This window comes from Cyprinus carpio, chromosome A7 (genome assembly GCF_018340385.1).
Source record: "Cyprinus carpio isolate SPL01 chromosome A7, ASM1834038v1, whole genome shotgun sequence".
NCBI classification, from domain to species: Eukaryota; Metazoa; Chordata; class Actinopteri; order Cypriniformes; family Cyprinidae; genus Cyprinus; species Cyprinus carpio.
In genome coordinates, this window is record NC_056578.1 from 14,540,704 (window position 1) to 14,556,076 (window position 15,373).

Below are 15,373 nucleotides of genomic sequence, written 5' to 3' on the forward strand. Positions count from 1 at the left end.
AACACTTCACTGTGCTACTGCGCGCACTTTGGCTTGAAGATGCGTTCCTTTACTTGCGGGCCCGCGAAGATAAGTTAACCGCTTTTAGATTGATCTAAATGGAAAATGAGATCACAGTGCACCTGAGAAGATGGTACATCCGAACTATGATAATAGGTGCCCATTATTACCGTTATCTGCTTCCAAAACAGTTACAGCCATAACTAAATTAGGGGCATTTATGGTACCTTGCAAAATATAACCCAAAAATATGGAAATTCTCCTATATGTGAAGAAAAATTAAGATAGATCATTTAAAGCAGAAGAAACAGAATGGTTTAGAAGGTAGATGTATTATCTTATCTTTATTTCAGTAATTCTTTTAGCAGTGTTGGCAAAACAACAGTCTACAGTCTTGCTAGGAACAAAAAAGGAGATATATGGGAGAGACTGGAAAGAGAAAGAGAGAGAGGAATGGAGAGAGAGCAGGCTGCATACATAAAGAAACCAACCAAATTGAAGATTTGGTACAAGCAGGAGAATAAGACCATATATCCATCATAATACCATAATGTCACATTTAAAAAAAAAAAAGACAAGTAAGAGATGCACACATCGAGAAGCCATATCTTTGGGAAAGGCATGCCACGGAGAGAGGGGTACGCTGTGGATGCTGATTAACTTTGACAGGTGGAACAGAGCCACCGCATGCACCTGCTTTGGCTAGATCGGGGTGGGTGAAGGAAGAGAGTTAAGAGTTCACACTGACGGATCCTTGCATAACACAATCTCCAGCTCTGTGCGGAACAGCTTTCCTCCGTCTGACAACGCCATGATGCTCTTCTTTGAGCTAGCCAGTTTTTGAGGGTCAATGACCTAAAGAAGGATATACATAAAAGTCTGAAAGTATTCAGTCTACCATTGCTGAAATGCAGGAATTAGTGCAGGATTATGTAAATAAGTACATATTTTAAAATGTACCATTTAATATTTATAGTACCTTTTAAAAGTTTGAGAGCGGTAATATTTGTAAAAATTTATGCTGAAACTCCGGTCTACTGTGTCACAGAAAGCATTCCAATATTCAGATTTGCTGCTTTAGAAACATTTAGAAATTATTATAAATGTTGAAAGCAGTTGTGCTGCTTGACTTTTTTTTTTTTTTTCTGGAAACTGTGATACTTTTTTCAGGATTATTTAGTGCATAGAAAGTTGATGAAAAGAACAGCATTTATTTCAAATAAACATCTTCATACAATTATACAATTTAATAATTAATACAATTAATAATTTATTTTGGGAAAAATCTTACCAACCCCAAATATCATTTAAAGTATCTATATTCTTAATTTTATATTTAAAACAATTTCATACAATTTTTTCTGCAGTTGTAGCTTCTGTGACAGTTTTCATCAACTGTACACTGTGCTTTACTTGTGTGTAAATGCACTTTTCCATAATATTTTTATGCCATTTCAGATGCAGCTTTTCTGCCATAATTTCAATTAAAAGACTTAATAGAATGCTAAATTCCCACCTAACATCAAGTTACCATTTTTTGTTTTTGGTAGAGGTCTCTCAGCAGTGCATCCAGTTCATGTTCATCAATGAAACCATTTCCATCCTGTTGAGGGATAAAAGGGGAAAAACTGTTTTATAGACATTCTAAATCATAAGCATATTAAAAAGGCATCTATTTAACATCTGACATAACACTTTAAAAAATTAATCTTGCAGATGAAAACTGACAAGAAAAAAGACGTCTCCACACTGCATACATGGTATCTGAGAGGATTTATCAGTTATGAATTTGTGGTTATGTATCATATAGTAGTCATCATATAGTGCTAAAATGTTGTTTTTTTGTGTATATGGTCATGTGTAGATTACTAACCCACAATACAAGACAAATGAACAAGAACACAAACTTAAGAAATATACACATTATCTGACCTTATCATAATAGGTAAAGATTGCTTCAAATTCTTCAGCAGATAGTTTGAAATTCTGGTGAAGAAGAAAAAGAGACATTAGTTTATGCTCAGTGAATGTGTGTATGTGTGCAAAATATAGTGTAGAGAGTTACAGCATAATATCAATTTGTTTTCAGATTCAATTTTGAGGGTTTGAATATTCATAACTAGAAAATAATCCTTTTAATCCTTTGGATTACAACAGAACAGTGTAGTGACATATAGCATCATTCCTATGCTGTAAAAAAATAAATAATAATAATTAAAAAATTTAATGCATACCATTCGTAAACATGCCATGAAAATGTGATGTAATCATGCCAAATGTTGCACATAAAAGTAATTTAGAAAATGGCTTTGTATAATTTAAATCAATGGCATTCCAGTAATGACAGTAATAATATTCAATTCATATCTAATTGCATTGCTTTTTATTCTTTGTATTATATTGGTTTACAATTTATAGTGAGCATTTAATGCCCCTCAGTGTCGGTTTTACTGTGCCTTCTGATTCCCCTAGTGAACAAACAAATGTTTTTCCAGTATATTATAAATGAATATAATAAGATTATAAATAATTTAATATTTAGATATTTTTTATAATTGCATGCATAATTTATACATACATATATTATAAATTTTATACTAACTTCCATTAATAACATTAAAAAGCATTTTTACACTACACTTTTTACATTTATTAATAAAATTCTAATAAAAATTAAAGCAAAACATATTTTTATTAAAATGTTTGTGTATAGAATGATACCCTTTTATGAATATTTGAAATCTTTTTCATGACTGAAATGGTAAAGGAAATCTTGGTGACCATATTTTGACCCTGATAATGCTTTGAGACTAAACAGAACGTAGACCAGTTCTTCCAGTCTTAACCTATTTTTTGTTGTTTTGTTTGAGGAAAAAAAAGAGAGACAAAGAAAAATAAAGAGAGAGAGCACCCCGTGAATGTGGGGAGACTGGGTCGGATCAGTACATCTCCGGGGTTCAAGAATAATCTATGCAGATTATCGCAACTACAGTAGGATTGAAGTAATCCCTATCAACCCGTGCTCTCTGTGGAAGAAATCAGTAACCAATCTGCTGTCAGGTTCACACACAAACAAACCTATGTACCCAAATACAGATTCATCCATTATCATTGTATGTTTTCTACATGGCTTTTGCAGAAAACATGCATCTGATCTGCTGATTTAAAAAAAGAATCCCTTGCCATATTGCAAATTTTATCTATTTCTCTTCAGCTCTCACTGTAAGTTACTTTGATTCTACTGTAACTGCAAGCAACTGCCAGCTTCCAGTATATCACAGTTTTCAAAACAATAACTGATTTTATAGCTGAATCAAATTTGTTCATAGTTTATGAATTTTGCAACTTCGACAATGTTACTGAACTGAACTGAATCAACACTAAACTGACTTGTGCAGAATACCAACTCTACTGTCTTAGTGGAGCTGCTTACAGCTGAATAGAACTTGTTTCATAATAAATGAACTTTTTACAGTTATTGAACTGCACTGAACTAACCAATTACTATTCTAACCCATTCTGTATATATACACCTTGTCTTTTGTGCTACAATAATCTACAATGATCATTGTGATACAGTAAATTGCACTGTACAGGCATTTGTACCTCGCAATATTAGTATTTACACTTATGGTTAACTGATGTATTTCATTGGCTCTATACTTACATTTATATAAAGTTTAATCATTTGCCGGACACTTTTATCCAAAAAAACAAAACCATGATCTTGTTCTTGCTCTCTTCTGTTCTGAGCTGCAGGAACACTTTACTTGTACTCTGCAAAATGACAATCAAGCTGAACTGAATCTAACATTATGAACACTGCTTGATCTTACCTGAAACTTGAGCAGAAAATTCTCCTGCACAGGAAGCAGTCTAAAGACACAAATATAACATTTTAGACAATATTGCATTAATATGCATTCACTCATGAACTCACTCAGAGGCCTACTCACCTTGCCATTTCGGACAATCCCAGTTTGCCATCACCGTTCAGGTCAAACATTTTAAGCTTCAGGGAAAAAAGCACAAATTAAAGAGTGGCTGTGTAAATGTGTGTTGGTGTGAATTGTGTGTCCACTCACTATGGTCTGTGTATATTCATTCAGTTTCTTGTCATCGTAGTGTCTGTTTGCTTTCTTCAGCAGATCTGAGAGAAAGCCCTGGGGAAAAGAAATGATTTTATTTAGTAATGGATCTATCTATAGGAAGTTCACTGTGACCTATTGAGTTATACCTTCAGTTCATTGGCTTCAATGTATCCGCTACGGTCAGTATCATATTTTCTCCATGCCTGAAAAATGAAACAATAGCATTAAGACACCTCCACCCATATATGTACAGATCCTTTGCCCTATAAAGGTGAAACGGACAGGGCTTCAATCAAAAATGTTCTGATTTGTATGTGATTATGTCATCTTGATTAACCCAGGGAATTTGGTATTTGGGAATTACACTGGGATTACTGGCGAGTTGATCTACTGTGGAGAAAAACCCACCTACCCTGATTTACTTGGATGTGTGTTACTGTGTGCATTAATGTATTGTATGTGTGTGTTTTCCTCTGTAATGCTAGCAAAACACTTTCATTGTGTCCACACTTCTGAACAGTGTGTCCTCTTCTACAGCTCAGATGTTCACAATGAACATGTTTTGTATTATTTACAAAATCACCATGTTGTACAAATGAAGCTCCATTAACCCAGTTACTCACACATACTCACGCTGTGTTCCTTTATGTATTGGATGCCATTCATAATAGATAACCTACTGCAAGCATAATTATTTTTGCTCTCTCTGTCTTTCTTTCATACAGATGCACACAAAGGCACCTCAGCTACTGAAAGCTATTTCATTTTCACAATGAGACATTAATAATTGTTGCAACTATTGAGTCCCAAAACTAATGGAGAGGTTATTAATCATGTCAGTCAGATTACTGATATGCACAGAGAGTAGACAGATTATATCAATTCAATTCTACAGATCTGGATATCCATAAATTACTTATGGATCCAGCAACAAAATAATCACTGTTACTTACTGCCATAAACTCTGCACTGGATCCCACAAACTGTCTGAAGCACAATAGAAAATTCTCCTCAGTTGGCAGGATTTGGGCCAGCTGAAAAACATCAATAGAGAAAGAATTATTTTATGTTGTAAAAATACTGTAAAAAAATAAATAAAGTGTTACTTCTCATTTAATTAAATATTTATATCTATCTTATAATAAAATATTAAATTTTTTATAGATATATTATATAATATAAGTTAATAAAATATACAAATAATATAAACATTAAATATACTGAAAACTAAATATGTTTTCTTTTCGTAACCACTACTTTTATACTCCATTCTGTAAATCCATTGAATGGGATTTCAGCACCATGGACAGCCGCACAGTGGCGCACAAAGCTCTTATCCATAGCATCCCTTTTGCTACACAATCGACCAAGTGCTGCTGTCTGAGTTGATGCCTGTGTAAAGCCTATCTGCCTGGCTCAGGAAGAGAGTGTCTGCAAGGGCTGGACAGGGATGAGAGACAATTTCATGCTCTTGGTTATCTTTTCTGGCCCCAACAGAGGAGCTCTTCATTGCTGAACTGCTGAAGAACACTAAACCGTACCCGACCGAAAAGTCAGAAAAGCTCTGAAACCATCTGTCTATGACAAATTCCACCTCTGAGTGCTCTGACACACAAACCTGGGCCTGGAGGATCACCTTCTGTCTATGTAGCAAAAAGTACTTTTTAAGCTTTACAATCGATTTGAAGTTTTGTTCGATTTAAGGATGTGTATAGTATTACAACATATAGGACAAATATAGTTTTATGATCATGAAATGCTTATTCTATATCTGAAACATATATAGATCATAAAGAGAGAGATTCAAGTTCAACAAAATGCATAAATGCATCCTTAGTCGACATGAACCCTTAACACTGGATTGACTATAGATTCTGGATGAAAAAAGGCTGCATAAAAAAATACAGTAAAAACTGTAATAATGTGAAATATTATTACAATTTAAAATCTGTTCTCTAACTTTCAGCATCATTACTCCAATCTTCAGTGTCACATGATCCTTCAGAAATCTAATATGCTGATTTAATGCTCAAGAAACATTTTTTATTATATAAATGCTGAAAACAGTTGTGCCGCTTAAGCTGTGCTGCTTTATTTTTATGGAAATACATGATACTTTTTTCAGAATGAATAGAAAGTTAAAAAGAACAATAGAACTCTTTTGAACCATTATAAATGTCTTAAACCTACCTACTTCTAACCCTTTAATTAATTTTGTTATTTTTGTATTTACTGCTATTCAGTACAATAAATGCGCTTCCTTTAAAAAGTGAACATCTCTGTTGATTTTTGTTCTTCTGCTAAAAGTTACTAAAATCAATCATTGTTCATACCAGTAAGAATGAAAAACCTACTTTTAAAGATAACTTCTACCTTTCTGAAAGAAGTGAAGCAGAAAACCCCAAAAGGCTGAAAAGCAGATGACAGATATGACAATCCCAACATAATCTGCAGTTCCATCTTAGATTCACACGCTTCACACAGAAGAACAGATCATTGATCATACAAGCCTTGAAAAGCAGTCTGAATGAGCTGCTGAAATCCTGTCAGCTTTTAAAATAAAGTAGCATGTTTGAGATTTTGTACCAGATTGAAAACAGGAAAACTGCCTAAAAACATTTTACATCTAAACTTTGTAGTGAGTTAGTCTATCACTTATGGACCACAACTAGGAGTATTTTCTTCATTACAATTTCTAATAGAGTGAGATTTGTATCTTGCAGATCATTTGTATATAACCACTTCCCTTCTGCATTAACTGCATGGTCTCCAACTAAGTAAGCTTTAATCTGCTGCATGGAGAGGCTCCTTTCATCCTTTCAAAACCATTTTACCTCTACTAAGCTATATAGGACTACAAACAGGTCAAGAGAAAGAAAACCACCACCACTAAAAACATTCAAAAACAACCTAATCAGCCAAAAAAACAATTTAAAAAAAAAATGAATAGCATCATAGCTACAGCAGGTTGACATTAATTGGAGGAAGGAAGGAGCTCATATGTTCATGTGGTCTCTATGACTGGATTAGTGAGTTTTTTTCTTCCAACATAAATCATTTTATCCATTCATTCTTGTCGGCATCATGATGGACGTCACCTCCATCCTCTCCCTCCCCCTTCATCTATCTCTCCTCCATCATCCCTCATCCCCTCGATAGACGCAAACCTTCTGCCCTCTCCTTCAAGCCCCTAATCTGCCCTCATTGTCCTCTTTATAAGTCTTCCTGGTGTTCCATGAATATCAGACAGTAGTTCTGCAATACATTCTCTCTTCTAGCTTTTAACTATTGCTGTGTCTTACTTTAGCAGTGAAAATCGGTGAAATTTACCTCTGACATCTCAATCTTCCCATCACCGTTCTCATCGAATTTTTGCATAAACTCTTTCATCCTGTCTTTGAACGAAGCATTTGAAGGATCCTGAAAACCAACCAAACATGACTGACGTGTAAAACAGCACAATTAAGAACAATTTGTTTTCATATAGTTCCAGAGAAGTGTCACTTTATATTAAGAAAAATATTTAAAACCAGAAATTGCATTGACATTAGAAAATATCAGCCAGATGGTGTCTGGCTCAGATGGCACGTTCAATAAACTAGATTAATTTAGATTCTGTAATCTGGATTAATCTCATTCTGTAGTTCTTAATAACTATATGTGACAGATCACCACTTGACAAGTACAGCTGCAGCTGATTTACAACATAAGTAATGAACATACACAAAACTGTATGTGACTCACCACACTTGCACTTTTCTCCTCGCTAGCTCGAGCTCACGAATGAAATGTTCCAGTTCCTTCCCTTCAATGCAGCCATTTCCTAGAGAAAAAAGTTAACTTAAATTCATTTATTACATTATCAACTAACTTAATCTAACTTGACAATCAGTCTCTCTTTATAAATGAAATGAGGATCTAATACTTAGTTCTTGTCTTGTTGATTTAAACCGACAAAATGCAGATTATAGATAAATTCAATGAGCTATAAAGGGATTCTATCCATATGTTCCTTAGAAACAATGTTTATACAGGGGGAAATCTTGCATCTTCTACACAACTTGCAGTGTAGTTTTTTCTTCTTTCTTTATTTTTTTAACCGATCTAGTTCATTTTAACCTGTATTCAAATTATAATGGTTGTTAAAGAATAATTATTTCCATTCTGCCAGTATTTCCAATCTTTGGCTAAAAAACTAGCCTAAGATTGTTTTGTTTTGTCTTAGTGGGTTTCCCATCCTGTCCATGCTGATCTATTTGCTGGTTTTAGAGTTCTGGACACATTTTTTTAGCCGATCAGGCAGATCAGACCATCTTAAACCAGCTAAGGCTGGAAAACTATAGCTTTGGTTGTCTGTAACAATTTTTGCCATATGTTTGTACATATGACATTCACATATCTATCACTCCCAAACTAGCCTAAACAAGCCTTAAATGGTTTGCTGGTTTTAGCTGGCCTCTTAACCTAGTCATGCATTTGGGAGGCAAACTCACTGACCAGCTCCAGCTGAATAACCGCAGAGATGGGAGACCTGATCAGATGAAGACCAGACCTGGAGGCCAGCTTAAACCAATAACAGCAAATTATTTTAAGCTGGTTTAAGACGTATTTTTTCGTCTAGCAGGACCGGCTTTCTCTCAAACCCCGCCCATAACTTTTCATTTTCATAGTCTCTCAAACGCTGACACATAAATCAACTGGCAGGAAAGATTCCATTCCAGAGCGGAATCAATAATGCCAACAATGCCTGGAGGCAAAATTTACTGAGCTGCGAAAAACGCGTGCCTAACGCTCAAGCAGTTAACGCGATAGGCAGGCAATCATCCCACTGGCGCTTTTTTTCAATATTTGCATTTACTTTATTTTATTATTTTTTAAACGTGTAACTCAATGAACTTATAGGAAACCGGCATTAAAATAAAAAACATATGCTTGCATTATGCGCCTATACCACAAAAGAAATATCATGTCGTAAATGCTTGAGTTTACCACTCAATCCAGACCAGAAATTAAACTAGTGATATATTATTAATAATAGTCATAATAATAATAAACCATCCCTTTCTTTTAAAAAGTGACAAAATACAGTATTTCTCTATCACTACAAAAAGTGTTGGAACACTGACTGACCCTTTCCATAAGCAGCTTGTATTTCATTGATCAATTAGCTTATTGCTTACATTTTTTAAAAGTTATGCTTATTATTTGCTTTTGTAACCCATTTTAAAATATACAGAATATATTTTATGTAAATTTAAATTTAATTAATAGTAGACATAAATCAAATGCAATACAAAAATCAGTTTGGATAAGTAATAGCCTCCGATGTAGGCTACGACTAAACTAAGAACGCTTTTCGTCCCGGGACTCACTCCGTTGCACTCACCGTCAGCATCGAATTTATTCCAGATGTCGAGGAACTGGGTAGCAGTGAGTTCCGCCAGGTGCAATGGAAGGGGCTCTGCTGCCCTTATTCGCCATATCTTATCGTTTTCTCTCCCTTTGGTGTTTTTCAAAGAAACAAGTGTCCTGTCTTTGAAGCTCTCCTCTACCCCTGTGCGAGTCACTGGAAGTAGCCCGCAAAGACGGCAGCTTTTAACAGCTGAAGCCTGCAGTTCATACACTAACCAATAGGCGGCCTCATATAGCGCGTTTAAAACCAGCTTCAGCAGTCGAGTTCACTCAGATCCGCATTCTAGGAGCATCCCAGCAGGATAATGGAAATTAATTCAAATGTTCACAAATCCTATGCGTTCGTACGCTTCTACGAGCAGAAAATGGCATCAAAGTTTCCTAAAGCATATTATCAGTGACCAACAATGACTGGATTCCTTTAGAAAAAGATATGGAAGGCTTTATTAAATTTTCAGTCAGTCAGTTTGTAAAGGCTAATATTCACATTTGTGCCCGTACATGAAAGAATACATGAATGTAGACTACTCTTCAGAAGTACTTAAAAATACATTGTTCATTATTATGCTTGCCCAAACCACATGATGGATGGATGGATGGATAGATAGATAGATAGATAGATAGATAGATAGATAGATAGATAGATAGATAGATAGATAGATAGATAGATAGATAGATAGATAGATAGATAGATAGATAGATAGATAGATAGAGATAAACTCCTTCATTTCCATAACTTAAACTCCTACTATATGCTGAATATGTCAGATAAAACTGGTTTAGCAGCATTTCAATAATGTTAGTGTGTTGTGTATGAATCTATAGGGCTGTAGGATTTTCTGCTCACCATCCCCCCTTTTCCAACATCTCAACCAATGAACCATCAGTCTATTTATAGTGAAAAAAAGAAAATGAGACAGAAACAGAATTAGTTTGGGGAAGCACTGGGAGTACAAGTGATGATATTAGAAACTGCAAGGGCTAAATGGACAGGAATACACCATAACAAGCAATAAACAGCAATCTTTGTAGGAGACTACATAAACTAAATAGGCCTAAATCAGTATAATTTCCGCCAATTACTAATCAATCTCACACACGTACTTGTCTCAGCAGTTTGGAATCAAGGACTGCAGACACTGGCTGAGTTGGTGAATGGATTCCATGCAGCACTAATTCATGATTACCTTTGAGAAGCCTGTTGTAATCCTATTGATTGCGATCGACTGGTAGACAATAACAGAAAAATAAGTACAAAAATACATTTTTCCAGTGTTTTTTTTTTTTTTGTACCTATTTTTCTGTACCTATTTGATCCTCACTGATGGACGTCAAAACTAAATGTAGGGGGGGTTGGATAGAAAGTAGCTGACGCAATATGGAGATTTACTTGTAAATATAAAGATTCATAGCTCTGACTAATTTTAAATTAAACTGTAATAATAATAATTTAAACTAGATGCGCGTTAAAGCATGTGTTAGGCTACTATAACAAACACCGCCTGTTTTCTTTCAGAATCATCATTGGCTGGTCGAAACTTATTTTTGTGTATTTTGCCTATATTTGTGTTTTTGGTATGTTGAATCAAAATATTTCTTTCTTAAGCTACTTTTTTTGCAATGTCTATTCAGTGCTTTTCTAATTTAACACAATGACTTTAAATAATCTTTAATAATGACATTATGTGCTAATTAATTAATCTAATTCTTTGTGATTAATTCGATTAATTAATCAGCAAATTGTGCTAATTAATTAGATTAAATCATTTAACATTAGAAATACACAAAATCATGATAATTAGTTCACTGTGTAATTCGCACCCTGATTAAAATGCAGTGGTTGCCTCTCATTTCAAATGGCTATAGAAAAAATAAAAAAAAAATAAAATCATAAAAAAATTAAAAAAAAAAGATAAAAAAAAAAAAAAAAGAAAAAGAAAAAAAAACTAAAAAATCCACAAACAGAATCGGAATCATCCAATTTGCTTGTGAAATCTGAAAAAAAAAAAAAAATGTAAGTATAATCTGGGTGGTCTTTTTCAGTCAATTCTTCAACAGGGAGATATTGTCATTTATAATTGCTGAAGTCAGGGATCTTGGGCTTAAAAAGGTTGGTGACCACTGATAACATAATTAGTAAAGAGACAACCAAATATCTGCGGAAGGATATGCTGGCAAGCCCCTTGGAACTGCACTTATGCACTTAATGCAAGAGAGGGCGAATGAGAGAAGAAGCATTTAAGAGATTAAAAAGGTAGAAGCAAGGAGGCTGGCAGAGATTATGCAAAAGAAAAACATGTGAATGTGTTCAGAAGTTTGGTGTCGGTAAGATTAAAAAATGTTTTTGAAATAAGTCTCTTATGCGCACCAATGCTGTATTTATTTGATGAAAAATACAGTAAAAACAGTTTACAATTTAAAATGTTTTCTATTTTAATACATTTAAAATATAACTTATTCCTTTGATGGCAAAGCTGAAATTTCACCAGCCATAACTCTGGTTTTCAGTGTCACATGATCCTTCAGAAATCATTTTATTATGCTGATTTGGTGCTCACAATTTTTTTTTTACTATCCATGTTGAAAACAGTTGCAGTGCTTGATATTTATATGAAAACCATTATGCATATTTTCAGGATTCTTTGAGAAAATTGCAAAATTGTAATTGCATCTATTTGAATTAGAAATCTTTTGTAACAATGTAGGTCTTTACTGCCACTGTTTCATCAATTTAATGCATGATTGCTGTACAATAAGTATACATTTATTTAAAAAAAAAATGAAACCTTACTGACCCCATATTTAGCTGCAGTGACTGATATTCACAGTTCAACATTCTCAAAATAAATATATTACACAATGTTAGATGGATTCAGTAAATCGAGCCAAAAATAAATATCTAAAATAAATATCTGCATGCAAATGATGACAAGATGCAGTTGCAACAAACAAACAAAAAACAGAACTTTACACAAGCAGATTTCAATATCAAGGGTACTATTTCCCATAATCCATCTAAGTGTCACTGGCTGTCCTTCTGCCACCACAAACATGATCTGATGCAATAGATAGGCGTGTGTCCAGTGTCCAGAATCAGACGTATGATTCCATCTGTCAAATGGACCCACATATGTAGAATGTTGTTCATCTGATGTAAGGGATAATAAAGTTTTTAGGCAATACAGTATTTTGACTGGAACACATGCAGAACACATGTATGCACTTGATCCTCTCCAAAGTCAAGATTAAACTATACACTATTAAAAATAAAGGTTCCAAAAAGGCTTCTACAGCCTGATGCTTTTTAAAAAACTATCTATATACTGGTGCTTCAAACTCAGGATGGCCTACTTTTGTTAATGGAAGATATTTACAACCAACATCCTGATCAGCATCCATCATTAAGACGCTTTTATCTTCAAGCCATTGCTTCCAGATAAAATACAAATCTTCTATCCATAACATTGTTTTCTCCAGTGAAAAAGTTTTCTCCTGTGAATCAGGAGAGAAATATGCACAGATCAAGCACTGTTTACAAACAAAAACAGTCCAAAACAGTTCCAAACAAATATGTCAGTGGATTTTGATGTGAAAGGACAACAAAGTATGGACTTCCAATGGAGGAAGCGTTATTATGGATTATGGACTCATATTTTGGGCAGAAGTGTTTTAAAGTTAAAAATGTCTTGATGGATTTGTTTATTAGAGAAACACAGCTTTTCACTTTACAAGACATTAATGGATAGACTGGAGTCATGTGGATTAATTTGATATTTTATCAGCTGTCATTCTCACGGCACCCATTCACTGCAGAGGATCCACTGATGAGTAAGTGATGTAATGCTAAACTTCTCCAAATCTGTTCTGTTGAAGAAACAAATTCATCTACTGCTGAAAGAAGATATTTCAAAGAATCTTTTTAACTAAACAGTTGCTGGTAGCCATTGACTTCCACAGTTTTTATTTTTCCATACTATGGAAGTCAGTGGATACCAGCAACTGTTTGTTTACCAACATTCTTCAAAATATCTTCTTTTGTGTTCGACAGAAGAAAGAAACTCATACATGTTGGGAACAACTTGAGGGTGAATAAATGATGAAAGAATTTTCATTTTTTGGGGTGAACTATCCCTTTAAAGGATTCTCAAGTCACAGATTTATTCCAAGTCACAGAGTTTAAACAACAAAGCTTAAAAAGGTCCAATTCAGTCAATCTTCAGAAAGAGTTATGTGTGCTGACTAACCAAAAACTACCACTCAGAGTGCTCAGCCTGAAGTCCTAATAGTAATGAATGCGTCCTCACACACACACACAAAACAGTGGAACTTTCCAAATTACAGCTCGCCAGGTTTTCTCAGGAACCGGAACATGCGCACACACATTTTTACGGACATAGTGGTAGAAATGGTGCATACTGTATGAAAAGAAATGTACTGCATATGTATAATAAAAAAGATAAACATGACTGACTGTGACTTTACCTCTCAACAAAAGCAGCTCTGCAAACCTAACCTGCGTCTTGTAAGAAATGTTGCATGAATTATGAATCACTCTACAGAATAAAAACACTTTCTTTAATGAATCAGTGTCTTGGCATACATTCTAGCTAACTCAGTGCTGAGACCACAGAGTTATGGAGGTTTTGCTGGACAGATTAGAAGAGAGTAACATTGGAAAGAGGCTTTAAGAGCAGTGGATGAAATACAGAATGTGTGGCATATATCATTATTTCAGTGAGAGATATTATTGTGAATCATTTCATATGCTGTGCAGCTAGCGATGTAATGTTTGTACATGTTCAAATGTGTGTCACTTCACTTTATAGCAGTATAGTCTTAAATTACTTAATTCTTATAGGAAAATATGTGTTCATAGTTAAGCTGACAGTCCTCAACAGACATACTGTAATGAGGCAGAGCAGAACTTCCATGGAAATCCCCACTCCAACTGTGAATCAGTTATAAACCACTAAAGGCCTGCACAGCAGGTGGCTGTTGCAGTTCTGTGTAGTGTGTAAAATTTACTCCAGTATGTGTTGTATTTATCAACTCTACATCAAAATGCTCATGCGGGCCATCCTATATGTTAATAAGTGTGCTCAGAGCTTTAACAGTAGTCAAAAACAGCTTAAACAGCTTTAGTCGATCTCCCATCCTAGTCTGTTTGTCTGTTTTAGAAAGTTTTGGGCATTTTTTTATTTGGCCAGGCTGAGAAACCAGCACAAACCATCTACCATCTGTGAAGACCAGCAAACCAGCTAAAACTAGTAGTTTTTTTGTTTGTTTACAATATTTTGTGGATTAAAAAAAAAAAAAAAAAACAATTGGGTTGCCTGTGAAAATGGTAAATTATACAGTTTGAAATCAATGACCAAGCAGAATCATTCCATTGACAGAAAAGTGTAAAGGAGTCCTTAGTTGTGACGTAATTTTTATCGAATTGTTGTGACCCACAAAAAAAGTATGTTTTGAATCTTTATGAACTGTTAAAAGAGAATAAAGGAAAAGAAAAGAAAAAACTTTTTAAGATTGTTCATTTTGACCTGCTGTCTTCCACTGTTTGTTTTGTGTGTATTGGTTTAGATGTTAATTGGATGAAACGGTTGAATGTGGATAGTTTTGGATGTGAATATCATTGGGAGATTAGTGGAAAGCTGCAGATGAGATGCATATGCGAGTACAGAACTCTTACTCTTGCTGTGCAGAAATCCATCCACGCAAAAATAATCACAGTTGATAAGAACGGAGTCCCTAACATCCAACAAAGAGAACACAACATAATCCCAGCGTGGGAGTAACTTAAACTGTAGCATTTGTCAGATATGCAGAAACATTTACCTTTATGAGACGTAAGACAGTGCCTCTTCACA

At 34.5% G+C, this 15,373-nt stretch overlaps 1 pseudogene; it reads right to left on the minus strand.

The window, feature by feature from the left end:
* Window positions 1–316: 316 nt before the first annotated feature.
* Window positions 317–9,659, minus strand: LOC109093049 (annotated as a pseudogene).
* Window positions 9,660–15,373: the final 5,714 nt, after the last annotated feature.